The 23828-nt window shown below is 35.8% G+C and overlaps 1 protein-coding gene across 4 annotated transcripts in view; it reads left to right on the forward strand.

Annotated features, from left to right (window-relative positions):
* Window positions 1-23828, forward strand: part of lpp (LIM domain containing preferred translocation partner in lipoma) — a 231867-nt gene that overhangs the window by 18313 nt on the left and 189726 nt on the right. For 3 of the 4 annotated variants that reach the window (XM_067374511.1, XM_067374512.1, XM_067374513.1), the window contains exon 2: window positions 18924-18970. The exons of the other annotated variant lie outside the window; for it this stretch is intronic. The gene's annotated coding sequence lies outside the window, so the exon portion shown is untranslated. The remainder of the gene's footprint in view (window positions 1-18923; window positions 18971-23828) is intronic. 4 annotated transcript variants of the gene reach the window in all.

Consider the following 23828-nt stretch of genomic DNA (forward strand, 5'->3'; position numbering starts at 1 on the left):
ACATACGATTCATGGAATGCATGCAGTTACAAGCAGTTTTATGATTTAAAGTTAAGACTTATTTGATGAAAGAGTCTACAACAAAGATGCTACAAACATTTGTAGTTTTCTTTAGGGTGGTGCCCGTGTACTTCATTTTATTTAGGGTCAATGAAACATGCATAAATATTTTGGAGTTAGACTTTTACAGTTCATCCCCTGAGAATATATTCTGTTTTCAAGAATCAAATCACTTATTTCTTTCAACCCAGACTCATTGGAAATACTTGCCTGTGGCGACATTTCTGGAAAATGATTTTACATTAGTTGTTGTACGTTTTGCGACACTTTAAAAATGAAATGCCCAATGAGTGGCACTAAAAGCGTGTTCAGGTTTAATCGAAAAACAAATGAACATTAAAGGGATAGTTCACCCAAAAATGAAATTTATCCCATGCTTTACTCACCCTCAAGCCATCCTAGGTGTATATGACTATCTTCTTTCAGATGAACACAATCAGAGAAGTATTTAAAAATATCCTTGCTTTCCAAAGATTTATATTGGTAGTGAACGAGGGGCCTGTTTTGAAGCCAAAAATAAATGCATCCATCCTTCATAAAGATCCATATGGCTCCCAGGGGTTAATAAAGGCCTTCTGAAAAATATCCATATTTAAAACTTTATAATAATTAGATTCCGCCAAATGACCATACGCATACTGCGCAAGTCGACTTTGCGCCTAATGAGTAACCCACATGATGTATGACGCAGGATGTAGGAGTATCGTAAGCTATCATAGACACCTCTCGCGGTTCAAACAAATAGGGCTGAGCAACAAACGGAAGCTCTTCTTCTCTAATATCAAAATCCTCATAAACATTTCTCTTTAAAATTTCTCATTTTAGACTTCTAATTTGTGACCGCTGTTTTGTTTAACATACCTCCTAAACACTACCCGATAGTATACAAAAGCAAATGTGAGATAAAAACACATTTGCTAAATCATTTTAGTCTTTGAGCCCTTTTATAGTGTTTTGTTCAAGTTTACTATGTTAGAAAAGCCATATATATATCATGTTTGCACCCTCAAGTTGTTCCAAACCTGTATGAATTTCTTTTTTCTTCTGAACACAAAAGAAGATATTTTGAAGAATATGGGTAGCCAAACAGTTGATGGACCTCATTGACTTAGTATGGAAAAAAAATACTACGGAAGTCAATGGGGTCCTATCAACTGTTTGGTTACCGACATTCTCCAAATATATTCTTTTGCGTTCCTTAGAAAAAAAACAAAAAAAACAAAAAAAAAAAACACAATACATGGTTACATTGTTAAAACACAATAGCATATGGCCTCTTGTGGCCCATTTAGTTTTACTGTATTATGTTTAATTAAACTGCATTTGCTTCATATATTGTGCAGTTTTGATTTTTTTATATGTAATACATACTTTATGGGACTATGCAGAAAGCAAAAGTACATAATCATAGATTTTGAGCTTTGAAAGACTATGAGCCCATTAGCACTTTTTAATCTGATGTAGAGCCACGCAGTCTTTAGGTCAGATTAAAAGTGCCAATATCTAACAGTCATCATTATCACCCCTCGCCGCAAAGGCGCAGTTTTGTGATCTGCCAAAAAAGGCATTATCCTCCACCCTCGGGGGGCTCAGCCTCAGCCCTGTTCTTTTGATATCAGAGGTCATTGGCAGATTAATTTCTTCTGACGCACAGGCTGTATGTTAATGGAGCCCGGCTCAAAAGGTTGTATGTGCCAGACTAACAGATGCCATTTCACTAGTCCTGTTATTTTGTTATGAGGCTTGTTGGCTTAAAAACAGAGCAACCCAAAAGCCTAGATCATAGCCCCAGAGGAGAGGTAGATCTTGGCCTGTTAAATGATAGCTTGCTGAGGGAAGCAACCAAGAGTAGCTGTGATATTTGTTTCTGCACCAGCACCGTGCCAGCCATTCCTGTGCCTCATTGGCTTTAGGATGGATCAGCGAGTATGGACCCATTTCTGGAAAACATTTTCAGGCTTAAATCATGAATATGGAGCTTTTTAGAGCTAAACAAAGTGGCAAATTCACTGCTTTGGTTGTAGCTGTGGAAAGAATGTGAGAATGTGTCCTATGACTTTTCAAGAGCTAAAACTGATCAACATTAGCCCTAAACAAACTTGAAAATGATACTTGATAGAAATAACCCCTGGCAATCAATCCATGAATTATTTAATTACTTATTTTTACTACTATTATTTTAGTAAATTGTATTTATTTTCATATCCTTAACCAATATTCAGTCATGCACATTCTGTTATGCAGTTCTGACGTAGGATATGCTCCAGTGGCCTGTTTATTTCATCCACTCAACCGTGGACTGGTTTCATGGTCATCAAATATTGTTTTGGGTTTTGTTATTTTTCTTCTGTGTTTATCCGTTAGGGTTAGTTAGCCTTGGTTTTTTTATACTGTATATAGGAGAGGTATTTTCAGTTTAATGTAAAAAAAAAAAAAAAAAAAAAAAAAAAACAATTTATTCACAGATTCAATTTTGAATTCCAATTGCAAAGTTAACATTGGCTTCCCAAATATCTAATCTTTGGATTGAAAAAAAAAAAAAAAAAAAAAAAAAATCTTAAAGTGCAATGCTAACAGAAACTGTGATTATTGCAAAGTACAATGGAAAAAAAAAAGTGGAGCCAGAGAGGAATTAAAAAGAGCTATAATGAGTTATTAAATAGAGAAGCAAAGTGTTCTGAGGTCTATAGAGAATAAAATGACCCTTTTGAGTTGCCATTGCTGGCATTTATACTAATTCTCCTTCCATTATTGGCTTACCATTAAACTTGGTAGGGGTCTGTCTCAAACATAAAGAAGGAAAAACGTGGAAATGGTGTATTGTCTTGTAAAATACATTTGATGGAGTCATGCTAAGTTAAATCTTTTGGTAACACTTTGGAATACTGTTCAGTTGATTGAATAACTACACAGGAACAAATGAGTAATGCTAGTAACTACTATTAACTAACAAGAAACTTTGATTAACGAATTAGTAAGTACTGTAATAGTGCATTGCTCAGATGAATGACATAGTTCATTATTAGCTAATCAGTAAATAGTATTTTTTATACCTCCCAGAGGACAGGATCATAATTAATGTGAATAATGCATAATGCATAATTAATTCTAAGGTGAAGATCATGGTAACCCACTAATGACTCAAGTATTACCAAATCCTTCAGGATGAATTACTAATTATTTGGAACAGTTTTCTAAAGTGAAAAGCATGATAACTCCCTAATAATGAAGTCATTGCAAGCATTTGAGGTTTTTGTAAGGTTTTGGATAGTAATAGCCTCTGACGGATTTGGTAACTTGAGTCATTACTAGTGGGTTACCATGATCTTCATTTTAGAATACTGTTCCAAATAATCAGTAATTCCTTTACAAGAAAATAGTAACACTTGAGTCATTGTTATCCAAATCCTTACAAAAACCTCAAATGTTTACAATGACTTCAGTCAATATTAAGGAGTTATCATGCTTTTTACTTTAGAATACTGTTCCAAATAATTAGTTCATTCTGAAGGATTTGGTAATATTGAGCCATTACTAGTGGGTTATCATGATCTTCACTTTAGAATTAATTATACATTATGCATTATTCACAGTAATTATGAACCTGTATTTAGTAGTTCTTAGTAGTTCTCTGGGAGGTATGAAAAAATACTAGTTACTGATTAGCGTTATTACTTACTAATTCATTAATTGGAGTTTCTTGTTAGTTAATAGTAGTTACTACAATGTTATTATTGCGTTACTCATTTGTTCCTTTGTAGTTATTCAGTAATGATGGAACAGTATTCTAAAGTGTTAGCAAACCTTTTCATTTCAGGACAATGTTCTCACCTCAGAAATGGAAAGCCGTAATCAATGCTCTGTTTATAAATATCCACAATAGGCAGCGTGTTCACAAGGAGCCTAAACTAAATCTATTAGTCATTATTAATTAATTAGACCCTGTTGACTGCATGTACTTGTGCGTAATATTTCTCCTTGAAATAAATGTGACTATGAACTAATATCAGCTTTTCATATCTGCCAGGATTTTAATATTGGTGCATATATTGATAATTTGAGCTTGTTTCTTCCTTCTCACATCATAAAATAATTTCAACTCATAATAATTTGGTAAGTAGCCACTTAATAAGACTCTACATTCACCTGGCCATTATCTTAAAACAAAACCCCTTGGGATTATACAGGAGAGGTCCTGATCATGCTGTCAGGGGTCTTTTTTTTGGGATAATGACTGTCTCATGTTACTATGTTTCCTTCCTGTTTTTTTATTTTTTTTTTGCTTCCCTTTTTTCTGAGAAAAGCACAGTATTTCTCATTTAGAGATGGCGGCAGTGCTTGAAGTTGGGTATGCTGTATCTGTAATCTGTATCACTGTTTTCACGAAATATTTAGCAGGACAACTGTTTTCAACATTGATATTATTTATGAAATATTACTTGAGCACCAAATCAGCATATTAGAATGATTTCTGAAGGATCATGTGACTGAGACTGGAGAAATGATGCTGAAAATTCAGCTTTGCCATGACAGGAATAAATTACATTTTAAAATATATTAATATAGAAAACAATACTTTTAAATTGTTGTAATATTTCACAATATTACACAATTTTACTCAATCTCACAGACCCAAAACTTTTAAACATAAGCATTTAATAAATAATATAATTGGGCTAATCACATGGTGCACCAGTCATTTGTTCAAAAACACATTAAATATGCCATTCTTACACTAGCTTTTTTTTATTTTTTATCATGTACACATTTGTATTAATAATTGACCCAATTATATTTGTTGCAATTTTTAATGAGAAATGGGTATTAAATAAGCACTTCCCAAATAAAAAGTTACCTCATTTCATTTGATTTTATTTTTTTTACTTTCTCCGGAACTTGATGGACACAAACCAAATGTTTGTACCGCTGCGTGATATTTGTCAGAAAGTTTTATTGAGATGTACACACACCTGCTGTGCGCTCTTACCAGAAGAGGATGCAAAGAATGTAGTTTGTGTTTGGCACTGTCTCTTATGCGGACAAGAATGCAGCTCGGCTTCCTGGCTGGAGCAGACAGGCCCTCTCTCTGACCACAGTTGCCTCTGCACAGTAAACGTGTTTCCCTGCTCACGTGGCTCACAGCCGGGATTAATTGCCACCGAGCCCTCTGTGATCCAGGAATGCAATTACCTACTGACCCAAATCATCTACTTGGCAGGAAGTTCTTATCCCTCACACCGTGCTGCCAGCACCTGCCAGTAGATGCTTCTCTTTCCCCTCTCTCTTTTTATTTTTTCTCTCTTCCCCTCCCTGCGTCACACAGCTGATGTCTGGCAAGGGACACTCTTATCAAAAGCAGCTGTTATTTTCAAAGCAATATGAGTGTTTTTGGAATATGTGAATGTTACAGAGTCGTACTAAAGCAGTAAGCCATGAGACTCCATGCGTTATAGTCATTTTACCACAGGATTGTATGTGGTAAAATTACTCTAAAGCACTCAAGTGACTTTAAGACGATCCTAGCTGTTTGTGTGTGTATACATACACTAACCGGCCACTTTATTAGGTACTGTACATCTTTCTAGTACCAGGTTGATTTCAGAACTGCCTTATTTCCTAGTGGCATAAATTCATCAAGGTTCTGGAATCATTCCTCAGAGATTTTGGTCCATATTGACATGATAGCATCACACAGTTGCTGCAGATTTGTCAGCTGCACATCCATTATGCAAATCTCCTGTTGCAACACATCCCAAAGGTGCTCGCTTGGATTGAGATCTAGAGACTGTGGAGGCCATTTGAGAATAGTGAACTCATTGTCTTGTTTAAGAAACCAGTTTGAGATGATTTTTAAGCTTTGTGACATGGTGTGTTATCCTGTTGGTTTAGGGCCAAAAGTTTAGGGTTGGAAAAGTCTCACCAAAGCTGCATTTATTTGACCAAAAATACAGTAAGAGCAGACATATTGTGAAACATTGCAATTTAAACCTGCAAAACTGAATTGCAAACAGCCATTACTCCAGTATAATTTTTTTGTAAGAATGTATAATTCTTTACTTTTACTCAACCAGGATGCATTTAGTTGATCAAAAGTATTCTTTTCTTTACCCAAAAAAAAAAAAAAAAAACCCTTACTGACCCTAAATTTTTTTTTTTTATTATTATTTTATTATAATAGTTTATATGTGATCACAGGTCTGCATTCGAACATGTCCATCCGATCCAGACTTTAGAGTCGATTAACTTCTTACACAGAAAGGAATTCCAATGAAATAGTGAGTGATCAGTCATTAATAAACATTCCGAAGTTTTTGCCTGCATTGACGGCATTGAGTAAGGTTAACCATATGATTCTGAGTTTCTTTTCTAGTCTCTGTGGAAAATGATTCACAAGTGTGAGGTTTGTTTACTGAGCTTAATAATCTGATTTGTTCGGTCTCATAGCCTCTGATCCTCAGTTACACTCAGAACATTTTGTCTCTAAACTATTTGGCTCATTTCTGAATGTGCATTTGGAGTCATATGCAAGCGCAGGCCCTGAGTTAGTTGGAATTGGCAGTCGCTATTATTTTTGTGTGTTGTAATCACAAGTGTTTTACTTTCCTGGACCTTTCTTTGACTGCGTCAGCGGTCCTCATCTATAACCTTTATAATGATTTCATATGGGAGAGTGAGAGTGGGAGTTTTCATTCAATAGATGTTCTCAAGCCGTTTCTTTTGTGCCGTTGTGAAACAGAATAAAAGAGCTTTGGCTAGAATCCTAGTTGTATCATCAGTGACTGCAAACAACAGTCCTTTAGTTCCTTTAATGTTAATGAATGAACTAAAGCAAGAAATGTCTACTTTATGTGCCCTACTCTCATCTTATATAGATCAAAGGCTAGAAAATTACCAGAACACCAATAAACAAAATCCATTCTCTCGTGTTCAGTCACTGTTGCTATTTTCAAGTCATTATATTGCTTTAAGAATCGTACTGTGTATTAGAGCTCATTTAGTATAATGGAGATTTATTTAGCTGAACAGTGAACAGTTTTTTTATTATTATTATTGTCAGGTTATTACTGTTGTGTCCATGCCTTTATTAATAAATAAAATAAATATTCCATTTTATTTATGTATTAAATAGAACATTTAAAGAAAAATAATGAATGCATTACAATATGATTTCTACAAATCTTTATTGTACTGTGCTTCACAATTTTGTGAAATGAATAAGTTAATAGAATGTCCACACTGCTTTCAAAACAATGAAAGTAAATGTAGTAGACTAAAATAGGTAAAGGCTTAAAAAGCATAAAGAAAATTATACATTGTATTCCAAACCCTCTGAAGTTATACAATAACTTTGTACAATTTAAAGGGGACTTATTATGCAAAATTCACTTTTGCATGGTGTTTGGACATAAATGTGTTTTGGCAGTGTGTGTACACAACAAACCTATAATGATAAAAATCCAACCACACCTTTTTTTTTTTTTTTTTTTTTTTTTAATCCCCATAAATCATAAGCAGTGTCTCAGAATAAGCCGTTTACAGGTTCCTGGCAATGTGACGTCACATTAGCGACAGCCCCCACCCACGAATGTTTACAGACACTGCTGTTTTAACATAGAACCGCCCTGAGCGAGTTGTACACAGTCCGCCATTGCTGCACTGACAAGAATGTCTCCCAAAAATTTTTTTAGGTGTTCTGTAGCTGGATGGATTAATCCACATAGCTCTCTCAATTTACTCCCGAAATCTGAGCCGTTGAAGACAAGGTGGATTATTTTGAAAAAAAAGCACCCTTAACTCTTCTGAAATTCGTTTATGTCTGCGCGAATCATTTCACACCAGACTGCTTTGTGAACAAATATCAATACAAAGGGACAATACAAAACAGAGGTTGTGCTAAAAATTTGTTACTCAAGGATAGATCAGTACAAACTGTTCGTGATCCAGCTTGCAGTGTCCAGAGTGATACTGGATAATAAAGGTGAGAGCACTTTATTACCGTTCATCGGAGTTGATTTATGGATATAAAGTTTACCGGTTTATTAAGCACCACCCGAAAAGGCATAAGGTCTTTATATATTTGTTTACTGTTAGTTGTGGCAAGGGTTTCTGTGTACTTCGCTATGTATGTTGATAATAATGTAAGGGAGAGAGAGTTTATGGATAATACTTTAATGCATACTTGCACTGTGTTTTAAGCTCTTACAGTGATTAGACGCTTCATATTTTGTGTGAAGTACAATAAACGTTATAAAACTCATCGGTAAACAAGAAGACAATATAACTTATAACCGTAATTAAACTAAACTTCACCTTTTCTATCTCCATGCAACATATATTCGCAGTTTCTGACATTATAGTGCGTCCTGACTGACTCCTGACAACGAGCTCTTGAAGCTCCACCATCTTAGGTCAAGCGCAGCAGCTCATTTGCATTTAAAGGGCAACACACTTTTAAACACACTGAAACGACACGTTTTTGCTCACCTCCAAAAAGTGGCAATTTTAACATGCTAAAAAAATGATCTGTGGTGTATTTTGAGCTAAAACTTCACATACACACACTGTGGACATCAGAGACTTATTTTATATCTTGTAAAAGGGGGCATAGTAGGTCACCTTTAAGTGAAATTTATGAAATTTAAGTGACACATTTTCGTGCACCTTATTTGAATATGTGCAAGTGCAAATGAGAGGTACAGCAGAGGGGGAGATTGTTAGTGAATAACAGCTTAAATTGTTGTTCTATTCATCATCCACTGCTCTGAATGACTTCAGAAGATTTCGGGGAAAAAATGCAGTTATATGGACCCTTTTTATGTGTGGGCAGCCCCTGGTCTCCATTCCTGTCATTGTATACATGTTAATTTTTGGGTGAACTGTCCCTTTAATGTATTATGTTGAAGTTACATCATCTGTATTCCAAAACTTCATGGACTCTTAGCTTTGTTTGCATGTTTATGTAATCTGTTTCTAATTTCTGAGCTTGGTCACACTGAGGCAAATGAGTCAATGATGCGGCACCCCACTGAAGTGTGGAAAAAAATAAGTCAAAGATTTCCAGTGTAGCCCCACTCACCAAACATGGGCAGAAATAGAAAACTGTATTATCAGCTATATTAGGGGCCATGGCTGTTTTGTGCCATTATAAGCCTAAACCCTGACAAACAGGATTAAGCACACCAAAAATACAAATTCTCATGCATAGAGTTTTATATTTTCAAAGAACTCCTAACTGACACATCATTGGATAGATTGGGATGATCCGAGGTATTCCAGCGAGAGCTAAGAAGGATCATACTGAATCCAAAGAGCTCAGCAGTAAAAGCCTTTTTCCTGGGGTGGTTGCTTGCTCTGTTCCAAATTTTTTGGCTAGAAAGAGAGGGGAGAGGGTGAGATTACAGCTGTCCTGCAGCTCTGCATGGATGCTGTTTGGGGCCAGGGCTTCCTAGATCACTGCCCTTGACGCAACACTGGTCAATTGCTCATTATGGTTTGAGTTATATCATCGTCCTATTCAGGATAACGGGAAAAAAAGAGAGGGAATGAAAACAAACAATGATAAAAGGTCAAACAAAGGGTTTAATGGATTGTCCTGCGGCATTAGTGCGCTAAGGGCTTAAAAAAGGGCTGAAAGCACAAAGATGCCATTAAATGGAGAATTGTGTTGGGTGGGTTAGAGTGAAAATTATTTGTTAAGTATAGTAGCTAAAAGGATAAAAGCATGGTTTATACTCCACACATGTGCATTTGTTTTGCCTGTTGCAAAAACATTGACTCATGATGGCTTTGGGTCGTGTTTTACGCAGTCATTCTTTTTAAGAGTCTGACCTGTGGGAAGTCTGACCAAAACGGTGGCAGACCTCACTCACAGCTGTCTGGATCTGGGTCTTTTGGGGCTACCGGGCAAGTTAGAATGTTAAGGTCAAAAGATGTTAACATAAACAGCTTTAAATAATACTGTCTTTACACTTCAATTGCACCACAGAAGCTGCTTCCGAATGAAAAAAATCCATTCATCTGGACAGCTTAATGTCTGTCAAACAATGTGCAAAAGGCTATGAAAACAAATATGGCAATTGCTTCTGTGTAGTCTATGCTATGCGTTATGTGCAAAAAATGGTTTAAAAGGCCATAAAACATTTCCTCTTATATTATAACAATTGAAAACTGTTGTGGTGTTTAATATTTTTTGTGGAAATGGGATTGATTTCATTCAGGTTTCTTTAATAGAAAGTGTCACTTTGTACATTTTCATCATGCAAATATAGATGACAAACTATTTAGAATTAGATGTGCCAGTGACTTGTAGTCTGTTCAGTTTCTAATTTTTTAATATCTGATTTTAATTTAGCAGTTTTAGTTATTCTTTGTTATGCTTTGTTATTTTTCTGCATCTTATATGGCCACTTGAGAGGGATGGTACTCTTTTGTTAAGTACTGAGTTGAAAAAGAAGGCGGAGAGACACAGGAAGAGGGCTGGATTTTCAATCCTTGCACCGTTGGTCCAAATATGGAAGGAAAGTTTCTGGTAGCTGAACATTTTAGCTAAAATTCCTTGCATTGTGGGCATTCCTGCATGCTCTTAACCTAGGATTGGATGGGTAGGAGGGGAGAGGGTGGGTTTACTGAACATCCTGGACATGCAAGCCAAAAGTTATGAGTTTGTCCAGCTATTTTAGCATTTTATAAACGTCCTTGTTGTGATCCACAATCCTACTTACTGGAGTGCAGTCCAGTCCATCATGTTAATGGCTGAGGCTGATAGGATGTTTTATTGGATGGTGTGAAGTGAATTTGCATTGTGTCAGAGTGTCCCATGAGGATGACAGATGCTGATTTGATAAATTGCATTATACACACCAGTTGCGATCAATGGCGGACTACATAGAATGTCCTGCCCCATGGTATAGCGCTGTGGGGTATGGTTAGTCCCCAATCTCTGCAAAACACAACACACACACACACCCACCTACCAGAACAGACTCTGGAATAGATCTCAGCCAAGCTATTCCTTAGGGTGTTCGCATCTGTGTGGTTATTGTTAAGGCAGAGCTAAAGCAGCCTACTTTGGAGAATATAATACAAAACAAGCGTAACTCCCTGTAGGCTGTAAGCTTGTACTTCTGACAGAGTGTAAATCAGGGCTTCTTCGTATTGCACTTATAATAAGTGAAATTTTAATGATTTAGACCCATTAAGTGCATCAACACTAAACCAATAGTCTAAATAAAAGCATGCGTCTCCTGAAGCCCTTTTGACTTCAAAAGAAAATATTGTAAAATGTTTGCATGAATGATTTAAGCCTATGGCAAGACAAGAGACTGGCCGAGTCAATGGCACATCAATCATTCAGAACTTAACAAACGCCTGTCTAACTGAGTTTGGCAATGCAGAATATTCCCTGGAAACAATGGAATGGCTGGAAAGTAGAGAAAAGAGAAAAGAACGGGAAGGCAGAAAATGTACAAAAAAATTGAGGCAAAATTATGGGGAGTATGACTGAGAATTACAGAGGAGATAATGAGAGAAAAACACAGAATGAAAATTTGGCAGAAGCAAAGTGAGTAGATAAGTGCAAGAAAATTTGGGGCTCGTACGGAATGCAAGTCAGTTTTTGGATTGTTTCTCACCTCAGTTTATAACAAATTTGGCTGCTTGCTCTCCATGTGCTTTGGGTTCAGAGTAGGCCTGCTTCTCATGGCTATCTTTCTACTAAACAGCATAAAGTCAGCATTCAATTGTGTTAATCACAAATAAGAATTTCCACAATAAAGAGCTAGAAAAGAGTGTACATAACTTAATTATATTCAAAAATGTTCTTAAAGGGGACCCATAATGCCCCTCTGGTGTCCCCAAAATGTGTCCAAAATACCCCACAGATTATTTATTATAGCTTGTCAAATATGCCATTTTTTTGTGTGTCCCATTAAACGGCCACTTTCCAGAAGAGGGCGGAGCTTTAACAGCTTGCGCTTTGGTTGCTCAACATCAACAAAGCTGGAGAATCTCACGCAGCCAAAATGATGATTGTCAGTAACGGTGTTCAGCTTGGAGAGACTCAGGAAGAAGTTACAACTTATAGAATGCATCTGGAAGTTTCTGAACGGTTAGTGGATAAATTTATGTAGTTGCTGTGGAGTTGATTCAACTCATTGACTAGCATGTGCCGTCATGTTATGCAAATCCAGCGTTGAATTGACCCTCATTTGTGAAGCAGTCAGTCGTAAAATGACGGCATGGCAACAACACTCTACTACAACAAATCTTCTCTAAAACAGCCCAAAATGGTGTCGTCCCCTTTGTTGCGTGTTTTCTCGGGGGCAGGGTTTATGTAAATTTTAGAGTTAGTGATGTCACTAACCCGGAAAGAAGCTTGTTGTAGTCCCTACCAGCCGTTTGTTGTAGTCCTTAAACAGAGAATTCTTTAGAAGAAAATATCTCCCTTTGCATTGAACTTTGAGTGTCGTAACTTTGCAGATGTTGTTTATGCTCTAACAGCAACATTACACATTAAAGGGATAGTTCACCCAAAAATGAAAATTTGATGTTTATCTGCTTCCCCCCAGTGCATCCAAGATGTAGGTGACATTTTTTCTTCAGTCGATCACAAATTATGATTTTTAACTGCAACCGCTGCCGTCTGTCATTCAAATAATGGCGGTTGATGGGAACTTCATCTATAAGAGTGAATAAACCTTGCTTAGACAAATCCAAATTAAACCCTGCCGCTCGTGACGACACATTAATGTCCTAAGACACGAAACGATCGGTTTGTGCGAGAAACCGAACAGTATTTATATAATTTTTTACCTCTAATACACCACTATGTCCAACTCCGTTCATGACCCCTTTAGTGATGTCTGATCGCGCTCTGTCAACGGCAGTGATGTCTGACACTCATTGAAGTATATGTGCGAGACATCACTGCCGTTGACAGAGCGCGATCAGACATCACTAAAGGGGTCATGAATGGAGTTGGACATAGTGGTGTATTAGAGGTAAAAAATTATATAAATACTGTTCGGTTTCTCTCACAAACCGATCGTTTCGTGTCTTAGGACATTAATGTGTCATCATGAGCCGCAGGGTTTGATTTGGATTTGTCTAAGCAAGGTTTATTCACTCTTATAGATGAAGTTCCCATCAACCGCCATTATTTGAATGACAGAGGGCAGCGGTTGCAGTTAAGAAAAAATGTCACCTACATCTTGGATGCACTGGGGGTAAGCAGATAAACATAAAATTTTCATTTTTGGGTGAACTATCCCTTTAACTAAAGCTAAAAAAGTGAAATTATAATCAACCACCCATTTAAAGGGGACCTATTATGCTTTCTAGTAGTCATGCTTGCAAAGGTGGTTTGTGTCAATCAGCTTGTTCTTCTTGAATGTCATTATAGGACTTGGGCTCGAACTGATATGGCATAACTGATGCCATAGTTACAGTAGTGTTTGCAGCGCCTTAGGAAGCCTGATACTCACTTGTTATGTTAAAGGGTGTTACATTTCTGACACCACACTCTAAAGGCCAATTCACAGCGCACAGACAAACACCAACAAACATGTTTGTTGGGTTTTGTCTGATCAGTGTTACCCCTGTTTCCATCTGTTGGTGTTGGTTGGAGTTTGTTTTCACCTGGCTGACCATAGTCAATCAGTTTTGTTGGTGTCTGTTGGAACATAGCAGTTATTTTTCCTAAAATTCTAAATCCAACTGTCAACTTGTTTGTTGGTGTTTGTTGGCATATGTCTGTATGGTGTGAATTGGCCTTAAGTGATAGACCAAACAAAGCAGACTGGGCCAGCTGACAAATCAGAGCAGACTGGTTTTCAGAAGGCAGGTTCTAAAGAAACCAGAACTAAAACGGAATATTCAGACAGTGTATGTAATGCAAATTCCCAGAAAAACCTATTCTACTAGACCTCCTCAAAAAATTGTACCTGTAAATGAGCATAATAGGGACCCTTTAAATATATTTTTTAAATATAACCAATTATTAATTTATGAATATCATTAAGCTTTTGGAGAGTATTTTACAACCTGAACTTACCTGATGTTAATTTTCTGATGTCTTAAGAGACTTATTGACTTTGACCATCAGTCATTAGGGTCTGCGGGGGTCCTTTATATTTAAAGGTGCCATTGAACGTTTTTTTACAAGATGTAATATAAGTTTAAGGTGTCCCCTGAATGAGTCTGTGAAGTTTCAGCTCAAAATACCCCATAGATTTTTTTAAATTAATTTTTTTAACTGCCTATTTTGGGGCATCATTAACTATGCACCGATTCAGGGGCTGCTGGCCCTTTAAATCTTGTGCTCCCTGCCCATCAAGCTCGCGATTCTATAATACAGTGCATTTACAAAGTTCACACAGCTAATATAACCCTCAAATGGATCTTTACAAGATGTTCGTCATGTATGCAGCATGCATGCTTCGGGTCATGTGAGTATGGTATTTATTTAGATGTTTAATTTTGATTCTGAACGAGTTTGATAGTACTCCGTGGCTAAAGCTAACATTACACACTGTTGGAGAGGTTTATAAAGAATGAAGTTGTGTTTATGAATTATACAGACTGCAAGTGTTTAAAAATGAAAATAGTGATGGCTGTTGTCTCCGTGAATACAGTAAGAAACGATGGTAACTTTAACCACATTTAACAGTACATTAGCAACATGGTAACGAAACATTTAGAAAGACAATTCACAAATATCACTAAAAATATCATGATATCATGGATCATGTCAGTTATTATTGCTCCATCTGCCATTTTTCGCTGTTGTTATTGCTTGCTTACCTAGTCTGATGATTCGGCTGTGTGCAACTCCAGACGTTAACTGGCTGCCCTTGTCTAATGGGCTGGCATATACAAATATTGGGGCGTACATCCCGACTGTTACGTAACAGTCGGTGTTATGTTGAGATTCGCCTGTTCTTCTGAGGTATTTTAAACAAATGAGATTTATATAAGGAGGAGGAAACAATGGAGTTTGAAACTCAGTGTATGTCTTTTCCATGTACTGAACTCTTGTTATTCAGCTATGCCGAGGTAAATTTAAATTTTTAATTCTAGAGCACCTTTAAGTTTTGTTTGCATGTTTGTAGGTAACTGTGACTTTTTCTGAGAAATAGTAATAAAATATTATGCTAAACTATATTTAAGGTTTTCTTATCATCCTTTTTTCTTCATTATGATAATAGAATAGTTTTGTTCTCTTACACCTTGTTTAAAAATGAATTTAGAAAATGTAATTTTTTAATGTATTTAATTAAAATGTAATGATTTTTTTTAATGAATAAATGTATAGATCAGGACAAAAATGTGCATCTTGTCATTAACCCAGATGCATTGCAGATACATACATTGCCTGACGTTAGAGTTAACTTTGCTCTTGTGGTTAAAATTGGATCAGGTTATTTCTGTTCTGCGCAATACAGAGTTAAAAGGCAAAGTTGAATCCACCTAAATGTATTTTTCATTGGACATTGAATTACCTTTCTGGTTCCTCTGTAAGCATGCAGTGTGCATCAGCCTGGCCTCTGTCAGCACTTAAGACACTGTGAAGGTCTACATGTTAAATGGACCCTCAGATCCTCAGCTCTTGTGTGGCTGCATTGAGCCAAGGATCGTGGTAGTGGGGTTATAAGCACTGATCCACCTTAGCAAAGAGCTGCGTATGCTAAAAATGACCTTGCATGTGTACCTTATCCTGGGATTCCACAAAAGAGACCCACTGAACCACTGGATGCTAATGAGAAATAACAGAAAGTTAGGGTAGGGAGTGATTAACCATTCATTTTTATTGAACATTTAAATTTTGATAGAATACAAAACGAAATGTTGTAATTACCACTTAAAAAAAAGAGGGAGAAAAAAAGGTATATTACTGTTAACATATAAAATGACATTAAAAGATTTACAATATTCATGGCAACTTCTGATGCCATACGATAGCTTTCTGGGTAAAACTTTACAATAAGATTCATTAGTTAATTTTAGTTAACATGAACTAATAATGAAATGCACTTATACAGCGTTTATTCATCTTTGTTAATGTTAATTTCAACATTTACTAATACATTATTAAAATCTTGTTAACATTAGTTAATGCACTGTGAACTAACATGAACAAACATTGAACAACTGTATTTTCATTAACTAACGTTTAACTAATGAACCTTATTGTAAAGTGTTACCGCTTTCTGTGACGAACAGAAATGTCATTGTCCTATATATATATATATATATATATATATATATATATATATATATAATATAATATATACACACAAAAACTATAAAAAACTGTCCTTTTTGGTCAAGGTAAAGTGTTTCCATGTTCATCGCATCATTTGGAAAAACACTAATTAAACATTGTTTAAACATTTCGGCCCTCTAAAATTGAAAATTCCTTTTATTAAATCTAAAACTGAATATTTTCAGTTGCCAAAATGTTGGTATCACTATCAATGATTGAAATTTTTTTTTGTCAATAATCCGGTCACAAGTTAAGTCGGTGAGTTCGCTCTGAGCAGTTCTGAAAATATATGGTTCAAAAATGGGATTTGTTTTGAGAATTTTTGTTTTCATTCAGTAATTATTTTTGTCTTTTTGTACCTTGACAGTTCGTTTCCATTCACTTTCATTATATTAAAAAGAAAAGATTGTCCAGGATATTCTTCAAACATTCACCTTTTGTGTTCCATAGACAAATAAAGAAAGTCATATAGGTTTGGAACGACATGAGGGTGAGTAAATGATGCATATTTTGCAAAACAGTCTTTCATAATGTTCTTAGAAATTATTTTACCGATTACATAAGAGAGGGTTGTCACACAGAGGGGAATGCAACAGATTTTTGGATTCACTTATGGCCACTGGCCATGAAGAATTTATGAGTCTATTTCATTTATTAGTGTAGTCATTCCAACGGCACAGAAACTTTGCCAGCTTTTAGCTAGACTTCTTTGAGTCGTATTTCACTGCTTGTTGGCTGGAGATTCTGAAAATCACATGATGCTTTTCTCCTGCGCTGCTTGAAAAATGGGGTTTTGAGGCAAAAATGTCATGGACTGATTTTGTTTTCCTCGGTTTAATTGCAAAACGTGTCATAGGAGCCAAAACCTTTTTTTGTTTTTTTCATGAGCCAATAAAAGAATCAGGGTTATTATCGTTAACTAAAACTAAAACCATAAAAAAAAAAAAAAAAAAAAACATTTTCATGACTTGAAATAAAATAAACTTTAACTGAAAAACATTAAATATAAAAATAATTGAACTTATTTTATTTTAGCTAGTTGTCAAGGCAACATTTCTCATTTTCGTTTAGTTTAAGTTGAAGTACTAAAATAACTAAAGCTAAAACAATAAAAATAAGACATTACAAAAAAAAACACTTAAAATGTTACAAAAATTAAAATAAAATATAAACTTCTAATTCAAAATATTAACAAAATAGTATATCGATGATGCTAAAATAATACTGTTCAGGATGCACTGATATTTTGAGAAATACTTTTCAAAGATTTAGAGTAAAATGCTTTATTTTAAAAAGAAAAGAGAGCATGCCACTGTTTCTGCAATTGATTTCTCTATGGTTCATTGTACTGTCAGTTGGCCTTGAAATTTTGTAACCTTATGTAAATAATAAAAGTTAGGAATTGTATGACTGATGAGCGTTTAGACTGTTGGCTTATCTGGCAGGATACAACTTATTCAATGATATGGATGGCTGACTGAACACTGATTTTTTATTTTTTTTTGTCTTAGCACCCTCAATCAGAGCTTTGAAATTAATGCCTGTGGAGACAGTGCAGATAAAAACATAAAGAGAAGCCAGTCAGAAGTGATACCAATCACATGTAGCGCCGCTGCTCCTACTTCTTTTTCCCGGCGGTCTTCCTCATGTCTTGGCAACGTGGGGAACTGGCAGTGTCAATTTATCAGAGAACAAAAGAGACACTATGTGGGTAGGGAGTGCGTCTGTAGGCCCTTGGAGAGGAAACAGACCCCCCACCTCCTACCTGCACATTCAAACAGGATGCCGGATGCATCATGTTCCTCAAACAGACAAGTGGAACCTCATAATTAGCATTTTGGAACTTTTTCTTTTGTTTGTTTTTCCTCGTCTTCTTTTTATGTTGTTTAAATGAATTCACTATTATTTTGGAGCTCATTGTCCTAGAAAGTTAAAAATGTACATTTATTATGGCGAAAGATTATACATATATGATAGCGAAGAAATAAAGTGTCTATATCGATAGCGATCACAGTGTGTAAATAGAGCCGCGGAGCACAGTTTTTGACACATTAGAAATATGCATGAATTTGAAAATGAAGCATGGTGAATGTTTGATGTTATTAAAGTTTAGCACAAACTGTCAGTTATGTAAGTTGAGTTCTTGTGCTGTCTAATGGTCAAATACACAAAATGATGTCAAAATGCCTGTCTTGGCGAGATAAAGATAAAATAAAATAAAATAACAAAACAACTATATTGTGATGGATATTGTTATCGTGAAATAAGATTTTGGTCATATCATCCACCCCTGAGTACAATTGAGTAATTGACAAATAACATGAATGTTTTTTTTGTCAGTATTTCATAATAACATTTTTATGAACGTCCTGTGCATGTGGCAAATCAATTAATTTGTCATAAACAAGTACAAATAATCATTGTGGAATAATATGAGTTATAATATGCATAGTACTTATTGAAAAAAAAATGTAATTTAAAATATTTTTAATTTTAATGCTATATATATTATACTGTATGAACAAAATGTATATATTTGCAATGTAAATTATTTTCCTTTTGTCACCAAGTCCTCATCCATCTCTCTGTCTTTCACATTCAGGTCTGTGATCATCTGGTGATTCATTTTTGCTCCTGAAATAGAATCAGGTAAATGTAAACATAATTTTTTTGCTTTTCCTATCTTTCCTAATTGTTCTTATTAACTCTTTCTTAATGAAATCTAACACTGCAGTTTTTCTAATGCTGCGTGACGTCAATAGCAGCAGACAATCAGAAAACATTTGATGTTTAATATGTAGTTATGAGAAGAAAGAATTTAGACCAATGAGATTTCCCAGTAGGTGAGGCTCCCAATTATTATGACATAAAATAGAATCCAAGTGGAAGAGTACATATTTTTAGACCATAGTTTTCATATGGTTTTGACCTCATACATGTGTTTTTTTTTTTTTTGTCTTTCTGAGGCTTAATGTGGTATGAGCTGGGCTTACCAGATCATTTTATTCTTTTATGTAACTTTTGGGTGCTTTACATTCTGTACACTTAAAGAGCTGCCTCAGCGCACTCCTGACGTAAAGAGAGGGAAGGAGAGATGGTTGCTTATATAAGCTGACCTAAGTGTCAGAGAGGCCAGGGGCAGGACTCAATGTCATCCTCTGTGATGTAAGACCTGCTTCCCATCTTACTGCCTTTCCCTTTATGAAACAAACTCACTTTTGCTCAATTAGCCCAGCAGATAAAGAACAAAACAAACAACAACAACAGAACATGATGTGTTCAGTTACGTAACAATCACATACTTGCAGATCGCCACCTGACTGCCCCTTTCACTTGACTCAAGGAAGCAGTGTGTCATTGGTTTCCAGGGCAGACTTCATCTGACACCCTAAGCAGCCTCCTCCAGATCTTGAGAGACTGAAATGCATGAAGTTTACCGGATGTTAAGGGGAATGTGAAGTGGAAATGTCTTTAAAGGGTCATGAAACCCTAAACCAAAATTTCTGAGATTTTAACAGAGGTATGTGTGTTGAACACCATTGAAGACAATGTTAGCATCTGTTAGATTTAATAGTGGGGGGGGAATGGTTAAATTTTAGTTTTTATACGCTATTTTCGTCTTCCGGGTTTAAAATCTTCATCCTGTCCACGTCACAGGCTGTGACGGCAGAGCACGATAGTGCTTTGATGACTCATCGGTGTTTCATAATTATTAACGAGACTGAGTTTTTTATCCAATGAGAAGACACTCTCTTAATTATTCATGACACCACGTGGATCTTTCCAATGACGAGGACGGTTAACGGCACTAAACAGTGAGAGAGACTGACTGACTGACGGTGCGTGTCCGTTGGCGCGGAGCGAGCGGGTAAGCGCGAGTGTTTTCGGTTCATTCCTATGGAAGTTGAGCCGCGCGTAAGTTAAATGTGACTGGTCGCTTGCTCTGCTCCAGTCGACACGCAGCCTGACTGACTGAGCGTGTTGCAGGTTCGGCACGTAGATCTATGCTATGTACGCAAGGTTTTTTTTAAGCGTTATTTTTTTTTTTTCAAATATATGCATGTATAGTGTGTATATAAACAACTATATATTTTATAATGACTGTAATTACACATGTACATTAATATGTTTTAAATAGAATTACGATTACTGTAGGATATATGTAGCGGGGCATTCAGTAACTCTTGAAAAGACAAAAATAAAGTGTCAGTGTATTTCATTAGATTTTAACTTTTCTTTTTTTTTTTTTTTTTTTTAAATGTAGTATTTCCTCATGTTTTACCACTGATTTTTAGTGACAGTCGATATGCATGGGCTACTGGCGATGAGAGTTTCCCCCCTCTCCTCTCCTCTCCCCTCCCCTCTTCTCACAGCCACCACGCCCATTTAAGTTGCATTTTTCAAAAAGATTGTGAGCTAGACTTGAGCGGAAAGAGGGGGGTTTCATGACCCTTTAATGCCAATATATATCAACATTGACTATTTATTTTCTTAATACAAATTCCTTGTGTTATTGAATTATCCGTGTACATTATTCAAACCTTTTTGGCTGACGTCACAAATATTCCTTAATTTTCAGCCCTTCATTTCCAACTACCTAGGTAGGGTTGCTCCAGCAATTCGTAAGTTCTTACTTTAAAGGTGCCCTAGAATTAAATATTGAATTTATATTGGCATAGTTGAATAACAAGTGTTCAGTACATGGAAAAGACATACACTGGGTTTCAAATTCCATTGTTTCCTCCTCCTTATATAAATCTCATTTGTTTAAAAGACCCTGCATAGCCTATGCCAGTCCATGTTCAAGCAATTAGACAAGGGCAGAACATCTGGATCTGTGCACAGCAGAATCATCAGACTAGGTAAGCAAGCAAGAACAATAGTGAAAAATGGCAGATGGAGCAATAATAACTGACATGATCCATGATATCATGATATTTTTAGTGATATTTGTGAATTGTCTTTCTAAATGTTTCGTTAGCATGTTGCTAATGTACTGCTAAATGTGGTTAAACTTACCATCATTTATTACTGTATTGACGGAGACAAGAGAGCCATCGCTATTTTCATTTTTAAACACTTGCAGTCTGTATAATGCATAAACACAACTTCATTCTTTATAAATCTCTCCAACAGTGTGTAATGTTAGCTTTAGCCAAGCAGCATATCCTCAAACTCATTCAGAATCAAATGTAATACATCCAAATAAATACTATACTCACATGATCCGATGTATGCATGCAGCATGCATGACGAACATCTTGTAAAGATCCATTTTGAGGGTTATATTAGCTGTGTAAACTGTGTTTATGCTGTTGAAGGCAAGCGTGAGCTCCGGGGGCGGGGGAACACGAGAATTAAAGGGGCCGCAACCTATATATCGGTGCATAGTTAATGATGCCCCAAAATAGGCAGTTAAAAAAATGAATTAAAAAAATCTATAGGGTATTTTGAGCTGAAACTTCACAGACACATTCAGGGGACACCTTAGACTTATATTACATCTTTTAAAAAGAAGTTCCAGGGCACCTTTAATTGAAACGTACAGTCCACAGCTTAGTAATGTAACTAATGGTAAAAATACTTTTCCATTGAAATACGGTACTTAATCATGGAGTGACATAAAAATTATAAATCTAAAAATAGTTGAGTGTTTTGTACAAAAAGAGTTTATGGATTCATTTATTCCAGCTATTACTCCTGATCAGAGGATTCTGTGAATATTTTTGTACGTAGTTACACTTCAAATTGTCTAGTGATGCAATGGCCAAATATTTATAGCACATAAGTTGTAATTTAGTGCCCCTTTACAACACAAATAGGCTGAAAAATTCTGGAATTTTGGGGGGAAAAAATAAAAATGGTTATGGCATTCACAATGCAAAAGAATATTGTCAGTTTTTGGAGGATTTCAAAGTATGTAGAAATGTAAAGCTTATAATTTTATAAAAGCCCTTACTGTACATTAATCCTTCTGTTGAAACTTGTGTATTACTGTATTTGAGCTGTAAAGCAGTTTAAATAATTTGAAAGTTATTTTAGGTGTTACGTTGTCATGGAAGTGAAGTTGTAAAATTGAATGTAATTACACAAAAAGGTTAGTACATATATTTTTTTTAATATTTAAACAGTGAGTATTTTAACTTTTACTAATTGGCCCCATGCACTATCATTGTAAGTGCCTCACTGGAACACTGATTTTTGCTTGTTTTAGAGAAAAGAAGGGCCAAGTGCAAATAAATTTTTGTAGTAATAAACTTTATGCCACAAATTCTGACGATTCAGCTTAAAGGGTTAGTTCATCCCAAAATAAAATGTCTGTCATTAATTATGAGGGTGCTCATATTGTTCCAAACCCGTAAGACCTTCATTCATCTTTGGAACACAAATTAAGATATTTTTTGATGAAATCCAAGAGGTTTTTTTTTTTTTATATATCCTCAATAGACAGCAATGAAATTACCACATTCAAGGTCCAGAAAAGTAGTAAAAACATTGTTAAAATTGTCAGCGTGACTATAGTCGTTCAACTTTAATGTTATGAAGCGACGAGGATACTTTTTATGCACAAAAACCATGCAAAAATAACAACTTTATTCAACAAATTCGTCTCTCCCATAATTCTCCTGTGCTATTTACGTGTGGAATGACATGAGGGTGAGTAATTGATGACAGGAATTTAATTTTTGTGTGAACCCTTTAACTTGTACTGAACGCGGAATATTCCTACTACCTTTGCATCAGGAATGCACATACTTAGGCTTCCTCTCTAGGTTTTGAAGCAAGGTTTAATTTTAGATTTGCATGAAGACTTATGTCAAATGTCCATTGTGATTCTATCATTGTATCATCTCAGTGTTATGATGTTATAAAACATATGCCAGTTATTTCAGTCGCAGTGTGATCTCTGAGGGTAGGCGCCTCCATTACACTTAATGAATTTGTTTTTGCATGTACTGATAGCACTAAACGCTTCTCACCTCCTAATTGATTTTCTCATTCATCTCTGGGGAATGTTGTTCACAGTCATGGATGCTTCTGAAGGAGACATGTTTCAAATAAGCAGCAGTGTGGACAATCCACCCCCTCCACCCTTAACTAAGATTTTGCCCTTAGAACTAATAATGGGTTTTAGCGCATGCTTCTCCGATTGATCTGCTAAAACTATAAGTGCAAGCAGAACAAATCCCTGTAATGATTGCCTCAGGAGGGGAGCCAGCACCGCACTAAGAGAGTGTGTGTGTCGGCTCATAGCGCCACTCACACACATTATCTCCCCATTGTACATCTCCTCACAAACCTATTCACTGAATAATTCCATCAAACTATCCAAACTATCTTTTGTGTCCTGTGTAGTTGGAAGTCCATTATTCTTGAAATCTGATGTTAGCTTTGTCTTTTTTCAGAAACATTTTGTTAAATAAGTCACATATAGATAAGCTGCATAAACTCACAGCAGAGACAGAGAGACAGATAGATGATAACCTATATGAGACTGTGATTTGCT

Source organism: Chanodichthys erythropterus, chromosome 21, assembly GCF_024489055.1.
Source record: "Chanodichthys erythropterus isolate Z2021 chromosome 21, ASM2448905v1, whole genome shotgun sequence".
Classification (NCBI taxonomy): Eukaryota; Metazoa; Chordata; class Actinopteri; order Cypriniformes; family Xenocyprididae; genus Chanodichthys; species Chanodichthys erythropterus.